At 39.1% G+C, this 26,532-nt stretch overlaps 1 protein-coding gene and 1 pseudogene across 4 annotated transcripts in view; one reads left to right on the top strand and one right to left on the bottom strand.

The window, feature by feature from the left end:
* SPATS2 (spermatogenesis associated serine rich 2) overlaps positions 1-26,532 on the top strand; it is a 151,315-nt gene that overhangs the window by 36,016 nt on the left and 88,767 nt on the right. The gene's annotated exons all lie outside the window — the stretch shown is intronic.
* LOC112394001 (60S ribosomal protein L34 pseudogene) lies at positions 1,260-5,431 on the bottom strand (annotated as a pseudogene).

The raw sequence follows: 26,532 nt of genomic DNA, 5'->3' as shown, positions 1-26,532 counted from the left end.
ATATGGTTCCATGTGCCAGACACTGTTCTTTCTTTTTCTAGGAGTTTTGCTGTCCTGGAGAGCAGAGAAATGGATACATAGCTGGAGGGGAAACAGGAGTTAAGAGTTGTCTTTTTAAAATGGGAGCAATCATTATACACCTGAAACTAATATAATGTTATCTGTCAATTGTACCTCAATAAAAAACTAAAAATGAAATGGGAGAAGTAAGAATGTGTTAATACAATGCCAATAGAGATGATCCAGTAGAGAGGGAAACTGCTGATGCAGAGTGAGAATGAGGAATGACTGGGCAGTAGGGTTTGGGATCTGGTATCCAAGTGGAGGCATTGGCTTTAGACAGGAGCAGTCAGTTCATTCACAGTAAATAACAGGAGGGAAGAAAAGGCAGATGGGAACCGGTGGTGGTAGTGGTGGAGATTACTTCCTGTTTCACTGAGAAAATGGAATGAAGGGCAGCAGCTGGGAGTGAAGATGGAGAGGTGCTGATGGCTTGAGGAGGAAGGAAATGACATGAAATGGACCTATGGGGGGTGTGGGAGAACGAATGGATAAGGCAAAAGTTGTAGGATTGTCATGCTGAGCTATGGGACCATTGAAAGTCAGCAATTGTGAATTTTAAGTGAGACTGTTTGGTATAGGTGTGTTTGTTTTCATCTTTTTCTTTTCAAAGCCATGTTTGGCTGCTTGTTGCAGGCGTAGCATAGAGAGACAGTTGTATTTTTTACCATGTTATTAGGGAAAAATTTAAATATACAAAAGAAATAGAGCCCTCATGTACTCATCACACAGCTTCAACACATATTAAGTCATGGCCAATCTTTCTTGTTTTTATTTTTTAAAGTCTTTATTGAATTTGTTACAGTACTGCTTCGGTTTTTTTTTTATGTTTTAGTTTTTTAGCTGCGAGGTATGTGGGATCTTAGCTCCCCGACCAGAGATCGAACCCTCACCCCCTGCATTGGAAGGGGAAGTCTTAACCACAAGACCGCCAGGGAAGTCCCCCAATCTTGTTTTATCTGTTGTCTTACCCACTTCCATCCTTTCTTATTATTTTGAAGCAGTCCCAGACATCATATTTTATGCATAAATATTTCATATTGTATCTCTAAAAAATACGGACACCTGCAAAAAAAATACCATTACCACACCAAAAAAATTTATAATTCCTTAATATCAAATATCCTATCAGTTTTCAAATTTTCAATTGTCTCTCTCTCACTCTCTTTTGATTTTTTTAATTATTACTCAAAAAAGCTTCATTTTAAAAATTTAGTTTTCTGACTCTGTGTTTCTGCCTTTAACACTTTCAGAACGATTTTCTGCTCCTCAATAAGAAAAATAACGCTTGATCCTGCCATGGACACATTTAGTACACATGGAACCACACACAGTAGGCCCTGCTGACATGTTTTTTTATTTTAGACAACCTCATAAGAACTTTAGGTCTCACAGCACAAACTCCTAGAAGTCGGCCTGCGTATACGCCACATATGGATTTTGGTGCTTTCCCAACCTTCTTGGTTTGAAGGTAAACAATTCTGTTTCCAGGGGTGTGGGGCAGCCTAGTTTTGTTAGAGGCTGTGTTGTAGGATAGTCTACAACGAACGGTATGTCAAATGCCGGACCACTCTGAATGCCTCTAGATACCGTCCCTGGAAGAGGAAAAAGAAAGCTATTGTGAGTTCAAAAGTCAGATATGACGTCACTTGTCTCTTGAATGTCCTAAAGGGTTTAGTTGTTTGACAGGGAATTATATTTAGCAAGGGTAGGTGTTTTGCCAGGCAAGTATGATAAAGTGTGGGAGGGTGCAAAAGTCTGAGATGCAGGAAAGGGAGTGATTGTAATGATGGACCTTGAGCTCTAAGCTAAGGTAGGAAATGACAGGAGAGGGGGTGGGATCAATTGCTTGTAAGTTCTGTTGAGGTCAAAGTGTTTTTGGAGTTGGGGTGCTAGAAGGAGCAGTCTGCAAAGATGGGAAGTGGTGATTGGAGAGCGGGATGCAGATGAAGTGGAGATCATGGAAGGACTGTAGTTATCATATTGACAAGTTCTAGGATATTGACTAAGGGAGTGAGTGGCTAAAGTAGGGTAGAGGACAAGATCATTGCATGTGCGGAGGTCAAGGAACTGAGAGGTCAGAGTATCACAAGAGTCATCTAGGTGAACATTTGAAATCACCGGGAATTATGACAGACCAGTGAGGTAGGAACCAAAAGCTTTGAGGCTTGAGAAGAAGTGACCCAGCTTATCCAGATAAGTGTAGCAGAGGGATGGGGAGGTGGAGTGGTCTGACAGGGGCTTTTTTTGGGAAGGAAGAAAGGGGAATAACCTGGAAGCAGAAAGAAGGTACAAGGTGAGTACCTCCTTCTTCTACCCCCAGGCCCAGTAGTATAACGGGTGTGGGAGAGAAAACAACCACAGACAGGACTGTAGAGAGAGCAGTGGCCTCAGCAGTTAGATTTCAATTAGAGCAAAGAGGTGAAGGGACCATTCAGACAAGAGGTTGAAGATATAGGGGGTTTTGCTGATGAGTTCCAGAGGATATGATGGAAGGATTTCAGGAATTGAGGGACGAGTGGGAGAGGGGGCTGGTTCATGAAAGATGATGTACTTAGCCATATGGGGATGAGAGTTGGAGGATTTGGAATGACTCCAGAGTCCTGGGATTCTTGTAGTGAGTGATATAAGTAGGGTTAGAGATCATAATGAGATTAGTCTTGATGTTTCAAGGCAAATTATAGTATAAGGAGATGCAGGATAGAGATATGGGAAGAAGCTGCAGGGTAAAAGGGTTCCTTGACTACTGGTGCTGGTGTAGAGGCTGGAGGAATGCAGAGCTGGAGCTCTGTTACTTGCTTTCTACTCCTGGGGCCAAAGTGATCTGCAGTAAAAAGCTGTTAATCCATCTCTTCGAAAACTAGAATTCCCTGTTCTATTTCCTGTTGTTTACCTTCCCTGCTTCTATTTTCTCCCCTTTCTTACTGAAAAGTAGAATATTTGGATATTTTTAGTACCCTATTCTTAAATATCCTACATATCTGGAAACTGGTAAATGACACTGTTACTAGCTTGCTGGGGAAATGACAGCACGATTACAGTAAGGAAGTGGGGAGGTGTAGCTTTAGAGTTGGAAAGGGAAGGGAGGGAAGAGGTTTCAGGCAGACTTAGCTTTCAATTCCTTCAATGGGGCCGAGGAAACAGAGGAGTTAGAAGAGGGAAAGAGTTTGACCTGTGTCCTGGGAGGGGAGAGGAAAGTACTGTTTGGAAGGAGAGAACAGATCCTGTCAGTACCCAAGGATCTGTGTCCTGACAGGTTCCTCAAAGAGCTGTTGCTGGATGGGAGACTCAACTATTGCTGGATTCACTCATTTCAGTGGATATTTCCTAGCATCTACTATGTGCCAGGCACTGAATTAGATGCTTGGGAGATCATGTGGAACAAGTAGACAGGTTCCTCCTTACCTGGATTTACAGTCTAGCGGGAAAGACAGTTAAACAGAGATTACAGTTTAATGTGAAGGCTCTGATAGAAATAGTGAGGGCTTTTTGGAAGCCTGTAGAAAAAGCACTGGATCAGTCTCGGGGGTAAGGAGGGGAAGAGTGCAGGTTCTTGAGTTAGTGACATCTGATCAGAGACCTGAAAGATGAGTGGGAATTAGCCAGGCAAAGAGAATAGGGAGGAAAGTTACATGTCCAGTTACATGTTTGCCTCTGCAACTCCCAAACCTTATCTTAGCCAGGGGAACAGGGCACAGAATAAGCTATTCTGATCACTGTCTTTATCCCCAATATTCCTGTACAACAGAGGTTGGCAAACTGCTGCTCATAGGCCTGGCCTGCTGCCTGTTTTTGAATGGTCAGCAAGCTAAGCATACATAGTTAGCAGCTCAAACTGTAAGCCAAGAATGGTGTCAAAATTCAAACCCAGATGTCTTAATCCCAAGTCTGTTTTCATTCCACTGATCACATTGTATTATAATTAGTTGTTTATGTTTTTATCTCTCAAGAAAAGACTTGAGCTTGAACAATGGCTTGCTTTTTCTTATATCTACCATTTCTAGCACAGGGCGAGTCCCAAGTAATGTTTATTAAATGACTTTCATGTGTATAATTTTATCTGCTCCCTAACAAATCCTGTGAGAATAACACATACATAAAATTTTCAAATAAATTATGTTTACTCTTTTAAATACCATTTCTTCCATTTTTATTAGCAATATTTAAAAAATGTCATTTAAAACGTTAATAACATTAAATGTCACTAAAGATAATTAGAAGTATTTTGTGCTATAACAAACACTTTCAGGAATTGCTGACTTAATGACATATATGTACAGCTGTTTGTTCTTAGAGTAAATGTACGCGGCCTTCCATATCTGTGGGTTCTGCATGGATGGATTCAACCAACCGTAGGTTGAAAATATTAAAAAAAAATTCCAGAAAGTTCCCAAAAGCATAACTTGAATTTGCCACGGGCTGGCAACTGTTTACATAGCATTTACACTCTGTTTACAATTAATTTACATAGTATTTTCATTGTATTAGATATTAAAAGTAATCTAGAGATGATTTAAAGTATCCAGGAGGATGTGCGTAGGTTATATGCAAATACTGTGATGATTTATATAAGGGACTTGAGTATCCGAGGATTTTGGTATCTGCAGGGGTCCTGGAACCAATCCCCTGAGTGGATACTGAGGGACGACTGTAATCTTGGAATGCTGGATATTTCTAGTTTTTGTCAGCATTTTATAATTTCTATGTATTCCTTTGTCAGCTGTCAGTTTTAGCTGCTGTCTTCCACCCCCTGGCACCACCATTTTAAGTTTGCTGCTTCTATCATTTATGAATTCAGAAACTAGACATCTAATCTTATTAAAACTGTGTATAAAGTAAGTAAATAGTCTTGGGGATAATACCTGTGAGTAAAGTGAAAACGAGGTTGCACTTTTTAAAAAAAATTATTTATTTGTTTGTTTATTTATTTATGGCTGCATTGGGTCCTTGTTGCTGCACTCAGGCTTTCACTAGTTGCGGCGAGCAGGGCTACTCTTTGTTGCGGTGCACGGGCTTCTCATTGCAGTGTCTTCTCTTGTTGCGGAGCACGGGCTCTAGGCGCACAGGCTCAGTAGTTGTGGCTTGTGGGCTCTAGAGCGCAGGCTCAGTAGTTGTGGCTCACGGGCTTAGTTGCTCTGCAGCATGTGGGATCTTCCTGGACCAAGGACTGAACCTGTGTCCGCTGAATTGGTAGGCAGATTCTTAACCACTGCGCCACCAGGGAAGTCCACTGGTTTTATTCTTAAGGATTTTATAACCCAGTTGGAGAGATCAAACGTACTGGGAATAATCATAATGTAAAAGTATATTAACTCCAAATTTGTATATCTCATTGCTCACCTAACATCTCTATGTGGTGTCTGTTACGCATCTCGAACTTAATATGCTTCCCCCAAGATTTTTCCCACAGTCGTCCCCATAACAGGAAATAGAGACTCTCCTGGTTACTCGAGCCTTAAACCTAGTTGATGCTTTTCTGTCTGTAACATTTCACATCTAATCTAGTTTTACCTTTAGGATACATGATGAAGCTGATCACCGTTTCTACTGCTACTACCAAGATTCAAACTGCTGTTCCCTCTTTCCTGGATTATTGCATTAGCCTTCTGACTGATTTCTCTACTTCTGCCCTTATCTCTGTACAGTCTGTTCTCAGCAGACATCCAGAACAATCCCCTAAAAAGTAAGTCAAGTCGGGTTGTCACTCCTTTGCTCAAAGCCTTCCAGGGGCTTTCCATCTCAGAGTAAAAAACAAAGTTCTGACAGTGGCCTTAAAAGATTGTAAAGAACCTGGCCTCAGTTTACCTCTCTGGCCTAATTTCCTATGACTCTTTCCTCAGCTCACGTCCCTGTAGCCACAGTGACATCCTTGCTGTTTTTTTTAAGAAGCCAGGTTGTTTCTTCTTCAGAGCCTTTATACTTGCCATTACCTCTTCCTGAAATGCTTTTTCTATGGAGGTAGCATGGCTTTTCCTCTTTCTTTAGGTGTTGGGCTCAGATGTCATCTTATCAGTGAAGCCCTGAGTGTCCTTACCACCTTGATCCTGCTTTACTTTTCTCCATAGCACTTATTAGCATCTGACAGGCTGTGTGTGTGCAGGTGTATTTTAATTAATTAATTAAAAAATTTTAACTTAAAAAAATTTGTTTCACTGCTGTCTCCCCATAGGCATAGAACAAGGGCTGGCAAGCTAAAAATGGCCTGCTGCCTGTTTTTGTTAAGTAAAGTTTAATTAGAACATAGCCATGCACATTCATTATTGTATTGTCTGTGGCTGCTTTCACACTACAACAGTGGAGTTGAGTGTTGCGACAGAGACTGTAAGGCCTGTAAAGCCTAAGATATTTGCTGTCTGGCCCTTTACAGAAAAAGATTGCTGACCCCTGGGCTAGAACAGTGTCTGGTACCTAGTGGGTGATTGAATGGACATAATGTAAGTGCTCATTGTCAGGGTACAGACTGTACATTGCTACTGAGGCTATAGATTCATATTTCAAAAGTTGTTATTAGACTTTAATAATTGGGGAATATGTCCATCATAATAATTTGTTCTAGCTGAAGTCCTTGAATTTATTATGCTCATTACTACCTGATAGCAGAGATGTGCCGACTTTTTGAAGGCTACACCTAATTTGGAGTGATAGTGTTCCAAAGGCACAAGGTCCTTTATTTTTAAAGTTTTAATATTTTTTGCCACGCCACTCGGCTTGTGGGATCTTATTTCCTCGACCAGGGATTGGACCTGGGCCCTCAGCAGTGAAAGCTGGGAATCCTAACCACTGGACCTCCAGGGATTTCCCCAAGGTCCTCTTAAATGTAACCTTTTATAATAGTGCTACAGAAAGGACTCTAAATAATGAGTAGGTGGTAGTGTTGGTTGCATGCTGTGAAAAACATGAACTTAAATAAATGGATATAGCTCTCAGTCATTTTTGCTAAAGGATGGGCATATGGAATAGATAATAATAATAATATTTGACTTTGGAATACATTTTTGGATTGCAAATGGATTAACCTGATTATTCCAGGTACTTCTAATAGTGTTTTAAGTAGCATAATAAAATCAAACTGGAATAAAACCAATTCAGAAGAATCTGGAAAATTGTATTGCTTCTGGCATCCTGTCTTTGTCCAAATCTTGTCTTTCTAAAAGCTGCATCCAGTAGATAAATAATATCAATCACACAAAGTACCTGTGTGGAGAAGATTTTAGAAGTGTTTTGTTTTAAAAGGCCTTTACTGGAACTGATCTCACTGTAGAGGAGGAGTCTTAAATCTCCTGCTTAGTGGACTATAATACTGTATGCTGAAAAAGCTAAGTTAAAAACGATGAAGAATTATAGAGTCAGGGCTGGAAGAACCTTTTTTTTGTTAAAAATGAAGAATTATAGGGTCAGGGCTGGAAGAACCTTTTTTAAAAATTATTTATTTGGCTGTGTCAGGTCTTAGTTGTGGCACGCGAGCTTCTCTCTAGTTGTGGCGCGTGGGCTCTAGAGCCCGCAGGCTCAGTAGTTGCAGCGCATGGCCTTGGTTTCCCTGCGGCATGTGGGATCCTAGTTCCCTGACCAGGGATCGAACCCGCGTCCCCTGCATTGGAAGGCGGATTCTTAACCACTGGACCACCAGGGAAGTCCTAGAGCTGGAAGAAACTTTGTCCAGTAAATATTTGAATGTGCCCTAGCCACTTTGTTAGACACAGATCCAGAGGTGAATAAGACAGTCACTGGCCTCATGAGACTTACTATCTAATCCTCATCCCCAGTCCGCACCTCACCTCATTTTATGTTGTGTGATGGAAACTAAAGCTTGAGAGATCCAGGACCTTGCCAAAGGTTATGTAGCTCATTACTGATAGAATGGAACTAGAATGCATATTTATTATATGGGGAATAAAAGCAAAATATTCATTTATGCAGAGTTTCGAGTGCTTACTAATGTGCTTATCCCTGTACTAGGTGCTGAGGGATCCAGTGGTAAATATAATGGCCCCATCTCTTTGATGTAGAGCTTAAAGGAAATTTTTTGGGGAAACCAGAATTTTTCCCATTATATTGCATTATACTGTTTACAGTCTTTTATCTCATGGAAAGGTTAGGGGCTCTCAAAAATTCATTCTTTAATGTGACTTAGTTGAATGAGTTCAGTGTTTTTCTGACACCTGAAGTCAGTTTTACTGAGGGACTTTTGAATGAGAAAGGAAGAATTAGGTAGTTGTGGACTCTCTGTGGAAGAATGACCTTTACTTATTCCGCAGTTTGTATAGAGCCTAAACTTCTGCCCTGTGAGCAAGAGAGAATCTTTCTTCTCCCTTTGTATTAGATGACTTTCTGCTATCAGGACCCAGAACCCAGGCTGATATTGAAAATCGGCCATATCATGGGTTAAATAGACTTCTGCACACTGACCTTCTCTTTCCTTTTAGTTACCCGGACTTGGGTATATGTAATGTATATGCTAGCTATGTATATACTTGGGGGGTATATGTATTACTCAGTGTTCAAAGAATCGTATCTGAAGCAGAACATATATTTTATTCTTTAAAATTTCTTCTCAAAGTGATTATATTTGATTTTTTCTTCTCAGTGCTTGCTTGCTAAAAAAAAAAAAAAAATCAAACCTGTGACAGTCTAGGAAAGAGTGAAAAAAGGTGAATTAAACTGCTGCTAAATAATTTAGGATGTTTTAGTTATTTGTTTTCATAGAGGATTAAGGCTTTTTTCCTTAAAATGTCTAGTTGGAAGTGTTTACACAATGGAGAAAGTGGTTACATTTTCAGAGTAAGTTATCTTGACCTCAGGCCTCTTTACTCTTCCTATTCCGGAGTCCCTTCTGCCATTCTGCGAGGTCCAGTTAGTTCTTGGCTCAGCTGTTTTAGTTTCACTACAGAAGTTGAGCTTAACCATGTTTACAATCTGTGAACGTCATATTCCATTGTTTCTTTTAAGAGCTAGAATGTTAAATTCCCTGCCAGTGATCTAAAACATATTGAATTGTATATCTTCAAATGCAAAAGATTTATTCTCTCTGAACTTAGATCATGGCATTTAGCAATGAAGAGACCTTAGAAATTGTGGTTATTATATATTAGTGACGATTATTCTAGTTCTGCTGCAGGTATAACCACTTTTTAAAACACTACACGTTAGTGTTATGTTGCAGAGGAGGTAGTATGACTACCAGTCTCAAATTACTTAATTATTAAAAAACATTTGTAAAATAAGTGAAATAATATGCTAGGAAGCAGCAAACCATTGTGTGTGTGTGTGTGTGTGTGTAAATGTAGGTGCTTTCAAGTAACGTGTAAAGTTAGACTGACATACAGTTTGAAACCTAATACTTGTCACATTGTAATTGTATACATTTAAATCAGCCATGAAAATATTTTTTACTGTGGTCAAATCAAATATTTCTACTGTGGGAAGAAGAAGGAGTTGGGGGCAGCATAAAGATGCTGTTTTATGTTATTTGGTTGGTAATATAGAAAGGCAGGCTAAAGTTTCACCTCCTAACATTTCAGGCTAGGGTCTCCAGGCATGTTGTTGCAGTTATCTATTGCTAAGGAACAAAACCACTCCAAATTTGGCATAAAACGTATGGTTCTGGGTGTTGACTGGGCTCAGCGAAGTGATTCTTGCATGAGTCCTCTTATGTACTGGTAGTTAGATGGGCCTGGGGTTATTTCGGAGGCTTCCTACCAGACTCACAAGCATGGCACTTGAGCAGGGAAGTCCAAATAGGTAGAAGCTGGAATAGTTGGGGATCCTTGATATCTCTCCCTATTTCTGTATAGTCTTTCCAACATAGGGGCTTCATGGTAGCCAGACTTCTTACCTGGAGGCTTAGGGCTCTAAAAGTACTTGTTCCGAGTAAGAGAGCCAGAAGGGAACTATATTGTCTTTTATGACCTAAATTCAGAATCAGTGTCAATTTCCACTGCATTTTATTCATTAGAAGCAAGTCACTGGGGCTTCCCTGGTGGCGCAGTGGTTGAGAATCCGCCTGCCAATGCAGGGGACACGGGTTTGATCCCTGGTCTGGGAAGATCCCACATGCCACCGAGCAACTAAGCCCATGCGCCACAACTACTGAGCCTGTGGTTTAGAGCCCGTGAGCCACAACTACTGAGCCCCCGCGCCGCAGCTACTGAAGCCCGCGCGCCACAGCTACTGAAGGCGGTGCACCTAGAGCGCGTGCTCTGTAGTGAGAAGCCACTGCAATGAGAAGCCCGCGCACTTCAACGAAGAGTAGCCCCTGCTCGCTGCAACTAGAGAAAGCCCGCACGCAGCAGTGGAAGACCCAACACAACCAAAAATAAATAAATAAATTTATAAGAAAAAAAAAGAAAAAGAAGCAAGTCACTAAGGCCAATCCACATTCAAAGGGAAGGGAATTAGAGTCCACCTCTTGCTGGGAGGAGAGTCAAGAATATGCAGACTTATTTCAAAGCCACTTTAGTCTTCCCTCTGGCTACAAATTACGGTATTTATCTTCCTCCACATGCAAAACACAAGCACTCCTTCTCAAAGCCTCCAAAGTTTTATCTAGTACAGCATCAGGCTCAGGCTAGAGATCCAGGATCTTGTAATCTAAATCAGATCCAGGTGCAGATAAGGCTATTTGGATATATTAGTTCCTTGGGTATAGCTCCTTGAGTACCCTTACCTTCACTTTGAAGACCTGTGGACTAAAGAATCACCTTATCTTTCTCCATACCCAGCCCACCCAATATGCAGTAATGGATGGGCCTAAGATAACAACTTTAGACACTCCTGTTCAAAAATAAAGAAAAAATGTAAGGAACACAATAGTCACCAGTCCATACCAGTTCTGAAATCCAGCCAACATATTTGCTAGTTGTGTGATTAGGGTTCAGCCCCTACTGCCTAGGAACCATCCTCTACGGCTCTTGGTTTTGCCCTTTGAATTATCATTCCTTTCCCATAAAGTGTATTCTCTGTTTGCAGGTAAGTAATTTTCCCAGCCTGTTTCCTGCCCACAGAGCTTTGGGCAGGGTGGAGTGGGGGTCCCAAAAGCCTTTTTTCATTTTGTACTGTCTCTGTCCTTTTTAGTGCAAGATGACGATGTTTCTGCACGTAAAATTCTCTGTGACTCTTACTGAAGGGTTCACTCTATTAGACAAAAGCCACATTTACACATTGATATAACCCCTTCTCTCCCTTAGGCTTTGTAGAGGAGAAAAAAGTTTTCCTTGACCCTCTTAGGGTCCCTGGCTGGGTTTGAAAATTAAACTGGCAAAGACTGATTAAGAGGAGAAAAGTATACAAATTTATCTGATGTAAATTTTATGTGAAATGGGAGATGGAAATGAAGACTCAAAGAAATGTTTGAACCTGAGTATTTTTATGCCAGGTTTAATGAAGAGTGGACAGTGTGGAGAAATGATAGATCAAAGAGTATGAAGTAAGTGTAGTAAACTGGGGGAAATATAGCAAGGCCTGTTTGTTAGGACTCCTTTCCTTGTCCCTTTGTCTTTGGAGATACAGATGCTCCCTCCTTCCAGGTATAGGGAGGGTATCTCTTACATGAGGGTTTTATGACTTGTTTCAGGGGAGAAGGTGGGGGGAGACCCCCACAGAGTGACCTTCCTCTTTCTGATCTTTTCTCAAGATTCTTCAGCTTAAAATATTCAATATGCTATGGTGCCGTATTTTGGGGTAGCATGTCTTGAACCCTGTCAGCTTCCTTTAAGCCTTTTGTGGGACAATACCTTTAATATTCTTAGAAGGCCTAATGTTTGAAAGCATCTGTGAGACTCCACCTTAAAATCTCTTTGGAGTCCTAACTAGGGGTAGGCAGACTATGGCCAGTGATCTAAGATTTGTTTTTACTTTTTTTTTTTTTTAAGCCACACCGCGCATCTCGCGGGATCTGATTCCCTGACCAGGGATTGAACCCATGCCCTCTGCAGTGGAAGCACGGAGCCCTAACCACTGAACAACCAGAGAATTCTCTGTTTTTAAATTTTTATTTTTTTTTAATTTTTATTTATTTATTTTTGGCTGCATTGGGTCTTCGCTGCTGTGCGCGGGCTTTCTCCAGTTGCGGCGAGCGGGGGACACTTTTCACTGCGGCGCACAGGCTTCTCCCTGCGGTGGCTTCTCTTGTAGCGGAGCACAGGCTCCGGGCTCAAGGGCTTCAGTAGTTGCAGCTCGTGGGCTCCAGAGCGCAGGCTCAGCAGTTGTGGCACACAGGCTTAGTTGCTCCGCGGCATGTGGGATCTTCCTGGACCAGGGCTTGAACCTGTGTCCCCTGCATTGGCAGGCAGATTCCCAATCACTGCGCCACCAGGGAAGCCCCTGTTTTTACATTTTTAAAGGACTGTTAAAAAATAAAAGAAGAATGTTCAACAGAGACTGTGTATGGCCCTCAAAGCCTAAAATATTTATCTGGCCCTTTATGGGAAAAGTTTGCCAACCCTTGGCCTAAACAAAAATTTAATCTTTAGGCCATGTTTCCCTGACACTGCCTTGGATTTGACCTTTGCCCAGAGGGCATTTCTTAATTTGAGAAATGTTTGCTATATGGGGAACCTGGGAATAAGAAACATTTATTTTTGGACCTAGCAAGTCCTGACTCCTTTGTATGTCCTCTATATTCTGCTTGAAAATTATATAATTCCTTCTTTTCTTATCTCTCTCTACCTGTACTTTGTGGCACACAGCTTAAAAAAAAAAAGCAGTTGATACTTTTGACACTCTGCCTGGAAATCTCTACCCAGATCCATCAGTTCATTAGTTATATTTTCTGTTTTTCACATTACTGCAGGTGACAGCTTAGCTAAACCTTCCACCATTATCTAATAAGGTTCTCCTTTTCTATAGCTTCCAATAAGGCTTTCCTCACTTCCTTTTTTTAAAATGTTTTTTAAAATGATTATTAAATTTATTTATTTATTTATGTTTGGCTGCCTGGGGTCTTTGTTGCTGCGAGTGGGCTTTCTCTAGTTGCAGCGAGCATGGGCTATTCTTCGTTGCAGTGCGCAGGCTTATTGCAGTGGCTTCTGTTGTTGCAGAGCATGGGCTCTACGCGCGTGGGCTCAGTAGTTGTGGCTCGTGGGCTCTAGAGTGCAGGCTCAGTAGTTGTGGCGCACAGGCTTAGTTGCTCTGCGGCATATGGGATCTTCCTGGACCAGGGCTCGAACCCATGTCCCCTGCATTGGCAGGCGGATTTTTAACCACTGCACCACCAGGGAAGTCCCTCCTCACTTTCTTTTAAGCTGAGGATTAGCAGCCTTTTTCTGTCAAGGGCCAGATCATAAATATTTTAGGCTTTTTGGACCTTATGATCTCTGGCACACCTACTCAACTCTGCTGTCATAGTGAGAAAGCAGCCATAGACGTAGACAGTATGTAAGCAAATGGGTGTTACTGTGTTCCAATAAAATTTTATTTACAAAAACAGGCAGCAGGTTGAATTTTGCCAGTAGATTGTAGTTTGGTGATCCCTGTTTTAAGTCTTTGTTGACAGCTTCCTACCAGTGTCCTTAAGACCCTTCAGGCTTTCACTAACACTTTCAAGGCCCTTCTTGCTTTCTCCTGCCATCCAGTCCCAAAGCTTAACATTTTAACTTTTTGTTATGGAAGTAACCTACTCCCTATACCAAAGTCTGTTTTGGTTATCTTTTGCTGTGTAACACACCATGCCAAAACTGAGTGATGTAAAACAACACTCCTTTTATCTTTCATGATTCTGATGTTTGGGCTCAGCTAGCAGTTCTTTCTCACGGTTTCTCATGAGGATGCAATCAGATGATAACTGGGGCTGGAATCATCTAAAAGGCTTCCTCACTGAAGTCTCTTACGCAGTTAGAGGCAGATGGTAGCTGAGCCTGGGGTCATCTCCAAGGATTCCTCATTCACAAGTCTGGAGGCAGAGCTCGGAAGACTGAAACAGCTGGCACCCCTCGGACGTCTCTAACCCTCTGAGGCCTTGTCCCATGGTTTCTCCAGAATCAGGGATCTAGGGTGGCTGGATATCTTATATGGTAATTCAGGACTGCAAACTTGCCTGAACTGGGAAGGCACCAGGCAGAGATTTTATCACCTTTTATGACCTAATTTCCGAGGTTGCTCAGTGTCACTTCTGCTTCATTCTCGTTGTGGGGAGGAGAATTGGACCCTACCTAATTTTTTTTTTTTTTTTTTGGCTGCGCCATGTGGCTTGCGGGATCTTAGTTCCCCAACCAGGGATCAAAACCAGGCCCCCAGCAGTGGAAGTGTGGAGTCCTAACCACTGGACCGCCTGGGAATTCCCAGACTGTTTTTTTGATGGGAGTAAAATCAAAGAATTTGCAAAGATGTTTTAAAACACAAAATGCCCCACACATACACCTATCAAAAAATTTTGGAAGCTAGCATATAGTGGGTCACACTTTGTCAGGGCAGGCTTTCTCTTTCCTGTTCATGGGGGTGGTGGAAGTAGGAGATCACCTCCCATGATTTAATGTTGAAGAATGGATTTGTCAAGAGCTGTGGAAGGAGACTTCACAGTAACAAATACATCTTTTCTTCAGTAGAGATAGGACATGGGAACTTTGGACTTGGCATTTTTTTCTCTTTCTCTTCTTTCTTCTGTGTGAGAGTAGGTATAACAGTGCCTCCATCCCAAAAAGAGAAAACGAAAGGAACAAAGAAAGAAAGAAGAAAAACTCTCAAACTATTAAAAAGTCTGCCACAGAGATTTGTTTGAATCGATGAATAACATTTTTCCAAGGGTTAAAGAGTATGTGTACCTGTTTGTCATTTATACTTTCAGTTGAATTTAGCTAGCTTTCTTAAGAGATACCTTTAAGGGAGATTTTGAAAAGGGGGTAGGTGATAGAAGTAATTTTAAATTTGGGGGCTCTAGAGCAGGTGGTAAAGCAGGTTATAAGAAACTTTGAATAGCATTAGGGAATGGTCTTTAGAAGCACTCTACTGCCTGAACCCATCTGAAGAGACTTTGCTCACCTTAGCACAGTGATCTGGCTCCGGAGGTAAAATATTTGGAAAAGTTGGGGTATCTTATGATATATATTTGTAGAGGCTATTGTGTTATTTTTTCCTTTTCTCTCTAGATGAAAAGAAGGTGGCAGTGAATATATTTCGCTTTATTGTTTATGGTCAACCAGGCAATGTGAATACTGCATTTTTGTGTTCTTCCTACTTTGTTTTCTTTTTCTTCCGGTGTTTCTTTTTTTCCCTTGCTCTCTGGATTTGTACATCAAATTCTCTGACGATCTGAAAAAAGAAGATGGCTTAGTGAATAGGAAGTTGTTAAAGAAATACTGCCATATTGCTCTTCCTACTCTGGGAAGAAGAAATGCCTGTATTCAATCATCTACCTTTTTTTTCCCCTTGGTATCCAGATCTATACATTGTTGAATTGGGGGTAGAGAGAAAAGCCTATTAACTTTTATCTTAAACGATTCGGTTATTTTCTTTACTTGGTATTTGAACAATACTCTTACAAAGCTTTAATAGAATCCTACAACACATGCTCGAGGTTTAAGAGCCTCGAGAAGAGTCAGAAAAGTTTTGGAAAGAGTTACATTCCCAAGGAGGAGGACAATACGTACCTTATTTTGAACTACTGAAAATGGTGAAGACTTCCCACTATAGTTCTTTAACTTCAGTTGCAACTTGGAAGTGGTGACATCTCTTTTGGGGCCTGGCATTTTGTACCTTCACCAGTTGTTTTGTTTATCCGCATTTTCTTTACTTCTAATTGACACACATTACCATCTGAAATGTTCCTGTTGGTTTGGAGGGAGTAGAGATGGGGAGGGAGAAGGAAGAGTTAACTTTTCATGCGTTTTAATCGGCCAGTATTTACTTAACTAATTTCAACTGGATGAAAACTTGTCTTTTAGAATATTTAATGCATGATATGCTGCATGCATTATCCATTCATGTTAAGAATTATAGTAGGGCTTCCCCGGTGGTGCAGTGGTTGAGAGTCCGCCTGCCAAGGCAGGGGACGCAGGATCGTGCCCCGGTCCGGGAAGATCCCACATGCCGCGGAGCGGCTGGGCCCGTGAGCCACGATCGCTGAGCCTGCGCGTCCGGAGCCTGTGCTCTGCAACGGGAGAGGCCACAACAGTGAGAGGCCCGCGTACTGGAAAAAAAAAAATTATAGTAGCGTGGATTTATGAATGGCATGGGCAGCAAATTATTTCCAATTTAAATTGCTCTGTTCATTTTTGGACAAAATAATTACTTGTTAGAATAATATTTTTCTGGCATGTTACAAGCCATGAAAGTGGTTTGGAAGATCTGAATGAATGCTGAGTGTAAAGATTTTTGGTGCAACTTGATTTTGCTCTTTCTTACCTCAGAGTGTCTGGGGATTAGTTTGATCCTGAGTGAGGATAAAAGCTGCTTCCAAAGAGATTACTGGTTTCAGAGCTGTTTTAAATTTGGGACTTGGAAGCCAGAAGATCTGAGCATTGATATGCCTTTTCCCGCTGCATTAATGAATTTAAAATATGTTGTTGATTTAATGTTTGGTTTGTGTATTGATTTCTGGCTTTGGCTTCTTTAAGCTGTTTATGTATATTTGAATCAAGTTAGTTAAAAAATATTTAATTTTTCATGTGACATATACCAATAGAAGACAACCATTATTTTGAAAACAACAAATAAATGTATTTAATATTTTTACGATTGTACAGTTGTTGACTGGCAAAAAAATCTTTTGGATCAGAAAAAGCATTTGTCAAATATAGATTTTTAGCTTAATATGAAGATGTACCATTTTTTTTTAAATTGAATGTAAATTTTATTTATGTATTTATTTTTTTAATTAAATTTTTATTTTATATTAGAGTATAGTTGATTTACAATGTTGTGTTAGCTTCAGGTGTACAGCAAAGTGATTCAGTTATACATATATCCATTCTTTTTCATATTCTTTTCCCATTTAGGTTATTACAGAATATTGAGTAACCATCTATTTTTTTAAGTGACTATAATTAACAAAAGTAGTTCAAACAAAAGATTCTAAGCATTTCTGAAATGATGAAACTCTGTTCTTGAGACAGTGCTTTGTTTACACTGTGCATTAGGGGAAAAAAGCAGCTGGAAATATAATTTTCAAAGAATTCTTTTGTGAATTATGGGCTCTTTCAAGAATGATCAACAATGACTGTGCTTTTTAGAGTCTTAAATTTCAGAACTGGGAAGAGACAGGGCCTAAGTTTTGTCTGGCCTTCCTTAAATATGTGTATGAGTGAAAAAGGATGATTCCTTCCCTTGAGCTTTTGCATTAAAGTTTTCATCTTCCATGGTATATACTACATGTTGTATAAAATTCATTGTTAAAAAGTTAGAATACTGATTTTCATATAAATGTAAAATGAACACATGTAAAAGATGTTATTTAACTCATTAATTAATGGGAGAACCTGTAAGATGTTAAAAGTAGTTCAAAGGAGAATTCAAAGTACTGCACGTGTATAGGATCAGGTATGCTGAAATGAATTTACAAATCTATGCAAAACTGTCTTTTTCCATAGGGACGTGGGGAAAATCATTCCTCTCTCACTGGACAGAATTTGTTTGTAAGTGTATGGACAAGAATCCTTTGAATTGCTATCATTTAACTATAACTTACAATTATAAAACAGCTCAAATGTCATGAAGAATGCAGACCTTGTAGAATCAGGTAACTAGGGAAGGTGCACATTACACAGTGCCTAGTTTTCCATTGAAGATGCCAAGTGATCTTCTTGGTTCATTTCAAAGCCTCTCACAGTCTTTCATAAAAGAACAAAATAAATGGGTCTACATTCTGGTTTTTGACAACAATCCTATGTCTGTTAGTCTTAGGGACTTAACTCTCATTCCTTGTAAATAAAGTCAGTTTTCAAAATGAAAGAAAATTAAGTTATTCTTAGATGGATATTTTCTGGTATTTTGATCAACATTAGAACACTTACTCAGGTTAGTGTTGAATTTTGGACCATTGGCAGATACTTAAACTGTAGCTTCAAATGGTTAGGTAGCAAGTTCAATGAGACTACCAAGTGCATAATATTTTGTAGATACTCAGTTAGTAAAGAACAATAGTAATAATTTGAAGGAAAGTGGAAGTCTCCTGCCCCATTTTAATTCTTAAAAGTGTATATTATTACACCTTTAGCAACTTCCCAATGTTAAATACTTTTTACCTGGGCAGTTGAACCCAGGGGGAGAGGGCACAAAGTTGGCATTATCTACTCCAAATTCATACTGTCTGCTTCTAACTGGACCTTTGCTGCTTCATGACCTTTTTATTCCTCTCATATGTATTCTCTTGCACTTTCCTGATTTTGAAGCAGCAGTGTGGTATCGTAGAAAGAGACAGAATTTGTAGTCTTATAGACCTGGGTTTGAATCACCACCCTACCACTTACCAGCTGTTAGATCTTGGGGAATTCTCACAGTCTCAAGTTCTTCAATTAAATGAGTCATAAGTACTAAACAGGATTACATGAAATTTGTATATAAATGATGTAATAGCACATGGTAGGCAGTAAGTATTAGTTTTCTTATCTCTTCTTCTCAGGCCTTCAAGCTTCCCTGCTTTCTCTCCTCTTGTTTCTATTACTAAAATAATTGGAGTCATTTGGTATGACCTTCCTCATCTTCCCCTCTTCTGTCTCTATACAGAGATGTATATCTTTCTGTGTTTTTTGTTTCAGAAGTATGTTTCTTTTACCTCACAAGGTTTTTGTGAGGATTAAATAAGATAATGTGTATGAAATTTCTTAGTACATTTCCTAGCACATATTAGGCATCAAAGGAAGATTAATTGGATCTGAATGTAAGGTTAATTTTATCTTTGATATTACCTCTCCTTTAGGTTATTTTCTACTTCTGTAAGTATTACTCTTCTTTGTAGTATTTTTTATTTTTTTAAATTTTATTTATTTATTTAGACTGTGTTGGGTCTTTTTTGTTGCGCGTGGGCTTTCTCTATTTGCGGTGAGCGAGGGCTACTCTTCGTTGTGGTGCATCGGCTTCTCATTGCGGTGGCTTCTCTTGTTGTGGGGCACGGGCGCTAGGCATGTGGGCTTCAGTAGTTGTGGCACTTGGGCTCAGTAGTTGTGGCTCACGGGCTCTAGAGCGCAGGCTCAGCAGTTGTGGCACATGAGCTTAGTTGCTCTGCGGCATGTGGGATCTTCCCGGACCAGGGCTCGAACCATTGTCCCCTGCATTGGCAGGCAGATTCTTAACCACTGAGCCACCAAGGAAACCCTTCTTTGTAGTATTAATATGTTTGATTTTTCCTTCTCCTCTTTTTTTTTTTTTTACATATACATACATCCACTCTTTTTAAAATTCTTTTCCCATAAAGGTCATTACAGAGTATTGAGAAGAGTTCCTTGTGCTATACAGTAGGTCCTTATTAGTTATCTGTATTATATATAGTAGTGGGTATATGTCAATCCCAATCTCCCCCCACTTCCCCCCTGGTAACCATAAGTTTGTTTTCTGCATCTGTGACTCTATTTCTGTTTTGTAAATAAGTTCATTTGTACCTTTTTTTTAGATTCCACATATAGGTATAAGTGATATCATATGATATTTGTTTTTCTCTGTCTGAGTTACTTCACTCAGTATGACAGTCTCTGGGTCCATCCATGTTGCTGCAAATGACATTATTTCATTCTTTTTTTATGGCTGAGTAATATTCTATTGTGTATATGTACCACATCTTCTTTATCCATTCCTCTGTCGATGGACATTTAGGTTGCTTCCACGTCCTGGCCACTGTAAATAGTGCTGCAGTGAACATTGGGGTGCATGTATGTTTTCGAGTTATGGTTGTCTCTGGGTATATGCCCAGGAGTGGGATTGCAGGATCATATGGTAGCTCAATTTTTAGTTTTTAAAGGAATCTCCATACTGTTCTCCATGATGGTTGTACCAATTTACATTCCCACCAACAGTGGAGGAGGGTTCCTTCCTTCTCCTCTTTGAAAAAGCATTCCTTTTTAAGGGGTAAACCCTTGAGGGGAAACCCCCTTTTGCTTGGCCTTGCTAGAACTCTGGCTAATACTCTATTTTGTTCATTTCTTTATTAGACTGCTCAGTTGAATAGGTAAGGGGTTTGGCTGCCACTTTTCCACCACCTGCTCTCATTAAACCCCTGCATTCTGATATACCATAATTTTCCCCTGAATCTGAAACAGCACCCTCCCAGTCAGACTCACACAAGGCTTAGAATGTAGTAGGCATTCAGTGAATATTAGTTGAATAATGAATGAAATGAGAAGCTTTAGAGTACTATCACTGAGGGCTCTCTAATGCTTTCGATCAATGCTTTTAAAGAATTCTGGTGAGAAACCATTATGCCGGAATTCAGTCTAACTGGATGCTAATGTATAACAAGAATTGTTTTTTTTCAGAAACCCATGGTTTGTATCAGATTCCAGGAAGAAATTTTACTTACTGTGTTTTAGAGAAAGTTTAACTCTCAAGGCAAATTTATTAGCAAAATAACTTTTCTGTTTTCTTCTATCAAGAGCGCTCAGACCATTGTTTTTCCAGTTCAGTGATACTCAGACCTTGGTCCTTGAGCCCCAGGTAGTCCTTTCAGCAACTGTCTTCTTCTAAGACCTTTATTGTATTAACCAGACTATGCTGAGATAGGGTAACTATGCTGCCATTTTGTTAACAATAATAGCTAATATAGCACCAGAGGCGTATTCTTTTATTTTATTTATTTAATTTATTTTTGGCTGTGTTGGGTCTTAGTTGTGGCATGAGGGATCTTTTGTTGCGGCGCGCGGGCTTCTCTCTAGTTGTGGCGTGTGGGTTTTCTCTCTCTAGTTGCGGTGCATGGACTCCAGAGCACGTGGGCTCTGTAGTTTGCGGCACATGGCATGTGGGACCTTAGTTCCTGGACCAGGGATCGAATCCCCGTCCCCTGCATTGGTAGGTGGATTCTTTACCACTGGACCACCAGGGAAGTCCTGACATATTCTTTTAAATATAGCATCTCAGCTTTGGTGAATTTGATTTCTCTTTTGCTGTTTTAATAAGTAGACTTGTTTACAGTTAATTTTTTTTTTTTTTTTTGGCCACACATCTGGTGGCATCTTAGTTCCCCAACTAGGGATGGAACCCATACCCCCTGCAGTGAAAGTGCGGAGTCCTAACCACTGGACATCCAGGGAATTCCCTACAGTTAAAATTTTAGCTTTATCTATCTAGTAGATAGTATTAGTTTGCCAAAAGTAATTAGAGTAAGCTTTCTTGGATTATAGTAGAAGTCTTCTTATTCAGTACCATCCAATCTTACACAGTTTACTATTAACTGAAAAAATTGGTTAAAGCAAGATATAAAAATGATACATACATATCATAAGCATTTTATTTTTGCTTAAAACAAATAAATGTACATTGTGGCCTCTCCCGCTGCGGAGCAACAGGCTCCGGACGCGCAGGCTCAGCAGCCATGGCTCATGGGCCCAGCCGCTCCGCAGCATGTGGGATCTTCCCGGACCGGGGCACGAACCTGTGTCCCCTGCATCGGCAGGCGAACTCTCAACCACTGCGCCACCAGGGAAGCCCTTCACCAACCTTTTGATATATTATGTTATGAGTCTGCTGATGAGAGTTCTTCATCCATTTGGCATTAATTGCAGCCCATGATGCATTGCTTACAACTTCCAATTACAGTTTTTCTAAGTGGAGTGAGAACTCTTAAAGACTTGAAGCAATGAGTATAGACTCCTCCTAGATTTCTAATTTTTCCCCAAGGTTATTTATGTGTCTCACCCACACTTAAGTTGAGGATATTTTTTTTTTTTAATATTTGGTTGCACAGGGTCTTAGTTGCGGCACGTGGGCTCCTTAGTTGTGGCACGCGAACTCTTAAGTTGCAGCATGCATGTGGGATCTAGTTCCCTGACCAGGGATCGAACCGAGGCCCCCTGCATTGTGAGCGCGGAGTCTTATCCACTGTGCCACCAGGGAAGTCCCGAGGACGGTGTTTCAAATGATTTATATTCAGTCTTCCAGAGCCTTCAACTTAGTTCTCAAAGAAATAGCAACTTTTCTTACATTTGTAGTTCATTAATGTATTTAGTATTTCATTACAATCATGTAATTGTAATTATGGACACAACTGGAATTAAGTAGATTTGAGAACAAATACATCAGACTCAGTATAGTATAGGGGGAGCAGAATGCCCCAATGTCAGTGTTACCTGTTAGCTGCCAGTGTTCAGCCAGGGATATTGGTCAGTGCCTGGCAGAGGGAATGAAGAGTATCAGTTAAACTGTGCCGTTAAGAGGCAAAAGGATGTCTTTAGTTTATTTTCTTTTTTGTTAAAGTTTTATGTAATATATATAAAGTAAAATGCAAAATGCTTAAGGGTACAACTAGATGAATTTTTTCACAGTGAACAGACCTGTATAATAAATACTCAGATCATGATAATAGAATAGTACCAGGATCCTAGAAGCCTTCCTGTACCCTGACCTAGTTTCTTTCCCACTACTATTGTGACCTCTATCACTATCGATTAGTTTGGCTTATGTATGAACCTCATATAAATGGAATCATACAACATACACTCTTTTGCATCTGACATTTTTCTCTTAGCATTGGTGTTTTTTTTAACATTTTTATTGGAGTATAATTGCTTTACAATGGTGTGTTAGTTTCTGCTTTATAACAAAGTGAATCAGCTATACATATACATATATCCCCATATCTCCTCCCTCTTGCGTCTCCCTCCCACCCTCCCAATCCTACCCCTCTAGGTGGTCACAAAGCATGGAGCTGATCTCCCTATGCTATGCGGCTGCTTCCTACTAGCTATCCATTTTACATATGGTAGTGTATATATGTCTATTAGCATTGGTTTTGAAATTGATCCGTTATGTCAGTAGCTCGTTCTTTTTCTGTATTGCGGTATATAGTATTCTGTTCTGTAAATATACCACAATTTATTTATCCATTCTGTCATTGATAGATGTCTACATTTGTTTCTAGTTTTGGACTCTTAAAAATAGTGCTGCTATAAACATTCTCGTACATGTCTCTGGTGCACATATACATGCATTTTGTTGAGCATATACTTAGTAGTAGGACATCTGGTTGTAGGATATGCTTATGTTCAGCCTTAGTAGATTTTACTAAATAGATTTTTACACTCCCACTAGCAGTGTGTGAGAATCAGTTATTCCACATCCCTCGATGGCCCTATAAAAAAAAACTTTACCATGTATTTTTATCATTTTGTTTATGTCGTGTATTTGGTTTTAAAAAATATCATATAGAATATTCATGAACCCACCATTTAACCTGAGAAGTTTAATATTGAATATTGACAGTCTTACATGTTCTCCTCTCGCCTTTCAAGGTAAATACTCTAATTTTTTTTTTTTTACTCTTTCCATTGCCTTTTCAAAAAATAGTTTTATCAGGTGTATGTGTGTGTCTAAATAATATATTGTCTAGTGTTAGTTGTATTTAGTTTTTTTTTTTTTTAAAGAATATGTGTATGCAATCTGGGAATTGATTTTCTTTTCTTTCTTTTTTAATGCTTTACATTATGTTGCTAAGATTTATCTATATTGTTGTGTACAGTTGTAATAGTTGACTCAGTTTTCTCTGCCATATAATACTTCATTTAGTGGATTCATCACAGTTTATTCATTTCCTGTTGATGACATTTGGGTTGTTTCCATTTCTTACTATTATGAATTCTACATGTTTTCTGGTGTGCCATGAGCAAGAATTTCTCTTGGTACTTAGGAATGTAATCTCTGGGTCATAGGATTGATAAATGTTCTAGTTTACAAAATAATGCCTATATTCCAAAGAAGTTATACCAATTTATACTCTATCATCAATAGATCAGAGATGAGAACCTTTTCATTATGAGAGAATTTAAAATTATAACCTCAGTTACTTTTAGAGATAGTTACTATTTACATTTTCTATTTTTTGCCTGTGTTTGGTAACGTGTTTTTTAAGAAATTTGTTACCTGCGTTTTCAAATGTATTGACATAAGGTTGTCTCTATTTTTGTCTTGTATTTAATGTCTGTAAGATCTATACTTTAAAAAAAAATTCCTGATATTGATAATATTGATATTTGTGCTTTCGTGCTTTTTTTTCTTTTTCCCTTCTTCTTTTAGGAGTTTCTTGCTGGGTCAAGCAGTCAATTTTTTCTTTCATAATTTTTTTTCTTATTGCATTAAAATTTTTAAAAATCATGGTAAAATACACGTAACATAAACTTGACCATTTAAACCATTTTAAAGTGTACAGTTCAGTGATGTTAAATACATTCACATTGTTGTACAAATGTCACTACCGTTCATCTCCAGAACTTTTTCATCTCCCCAGATTGAAACTCTGTACCATTAAACAATAATTCCTCATTCTCCTACCCCACAGCACCTGGCAACTTTGTCTCTATGAATTTGACTACTCTAAGTACCTCATATAGGTAGAATCATACAGTATTTGTCTATTTTGTGACGGGCTTATTTCACTAAGCATAATATCCTCAAGGTTTATCCATATTTTAGTATGTGTCAAGTATTGGCACATAGTAATTTATCTTAAATACTTATTAATTGATCAGTTAATAATTTTTTCAAGTTAGAAGGTGTATTAGAAATCACTTTTTCTATTTGCGTGAAATTTCCCTTTATGGATTATAATCAGTGAATATAGCTCTTAATTGCCTTATTTTGTTTTTGCCTAATAGCTGCCTCCATTCCCTTGTGCTGTTTGTGCATCTGTGCTTTGGGGAGATGGGAGGAATGGAGTTTATATGTGTGTGGAGGGGGTGAGGATTAAATGATCAGTATTGTTTAAAACCATTATTGAAGAATTTATACAGCTGAGGATAATTTGGCTTGATTGGGCTTGGGTTACAGCCACCTGCATGAGGAGGAGGGTACAGACAACTCACCACACAGCTAGCAGTGAAATAGGAAAAGACAAACTTGTATGTATTCCTGCTCTGCTCCTTTTGAGCCCCCTCTACTCCCACACTTACAGCTGCCACTGATGACTAATGTTAAGCAATTTGGAGGGTCCTGTGCCTTTTAATAGTAGTAAGAGGAGTTGTGCTATCACATGGTTTCTGATTTTCCACTTAGAATGTATTTTAAATTTCCAGAAATTCTATTTTATTCCAATTTCCAATTCTGTGTTGTTCCAATTCAAGGTTTATATTTTAAAAAAGGAATTTAATGGTTTTTCTAAATGAAAATTCCATTTTCCAAAATAAAATTTGTGGTGATCAGACCTTATAATTATGGGAGTTTTGGGGTTAGAATGACATATGGATTGGAAAGTTAGTGCCAATGAATAAAAACTTTGTTGAGAAAACAGACTTATGGAAATGTCTCACATTCACCTTTTTGACCTAGGGAAATCATCTCCTTTGTTCCTAATTATTTTTTAGAATATATCATTGTATTACTTTGGGTCTCTCTCCTTTTTCTTTTTTTTCTTCTCCTTTTTCATATTCCTTTATAAAGTTAATGAGAATAACTATTGGCAAAAATGATATTGTGGAATAAGAACTCTTGGTTACTTTCTCATAACCCAAACCTTTAAAAGTCAGGAAAAATATTTTTATTTGGAACTCCCCATTTTCTTGTTTTTGGTTGTTGTTCTGCAGATCTAGAAGTTAGTGTTTGTAGGTTCTTACACATTTCTTGAACCCGTTGATTGGATTTCTAAGTTGAAACAAATGTTATTTAGGTTAAACTGAGGGTTTTCAGCTTTGGTTTAATTTACTAGGAAGGGATCTTTTTTAAAAAAAGTATTACAGTTTTTTTGATTAGATAAGATGCTTGTATGGTTCCAATGGCAAAATAGAAAAAGGCCAATTGAAAAGTCTTTCTTACCTGAGTTTCCTATTTTTTCAGTTTCCATTCCTCAACGGATCATCACTGTTGCTAGTTTCTTGTTTATCCTTCCAGATATATAATATTTATGTATATATGATAGTATAAATATATTCTCCCCATCATATTCATTTAACAATATATCATATCAATACATAAAAGAACGTTCTCTTTCCTCAAAAACATTTGCATAGTATCTCATTGTATGAATAAACCATAATTCATTAAGCTAGTGTTCCATTGATGGACAATTAAGTTGTTTCCAATCTTTTGCTCTAATAAATGTTGTTTCATTTGATAACCTTGAACATTCCTTTCCACGTATTTGCAGATATGCTTGTAGGGTAAATTCCTAGAAATTCTTTTGCTGGGTCAAATAGTATATGTATTTAAAAATTTTTTTTGGTATAAATTTATTTATTTATTTATTTTTGGCTGTGTTGGGTCTTCATTGCTACGCCCAGGCTTTCTCTAGTTGTGACGAGCGGGGTCAAGGCTTCGTTGTGGCACGCGGGCTTCTCATTGTGGTGGCTTCTCGTTGTGGAGCATGGGCTTCAGTAGTTGTGGCTTCTTGGGCTCAGTAGTTGTGGCTCGTGGGCT

This window comes from Neophocaena asiaeorientalis, unplaced genomic scaffold, assembly GCF_003031525.2.
Source record: "Neophocaena asiaeorientalis asiaeorientalis breed wild unplaced genomic scaffold, Neophocaena_asiaeorientalis_V1.1 scaffold134, whole genome shotgun sequence".
Taxonomy (NCBI): Eukaryota; Metazoa; Chordata; class Mammalia; order Artiodactyla; family Phocoenidae; genus Neophocaena; species Neophocaena asiaeorientalis.
The sequence above is the reverse complement of the archived record's forward strand: the minus strand, read 5'-3'. Positions and strand labels throughout refer to the sequence as shown.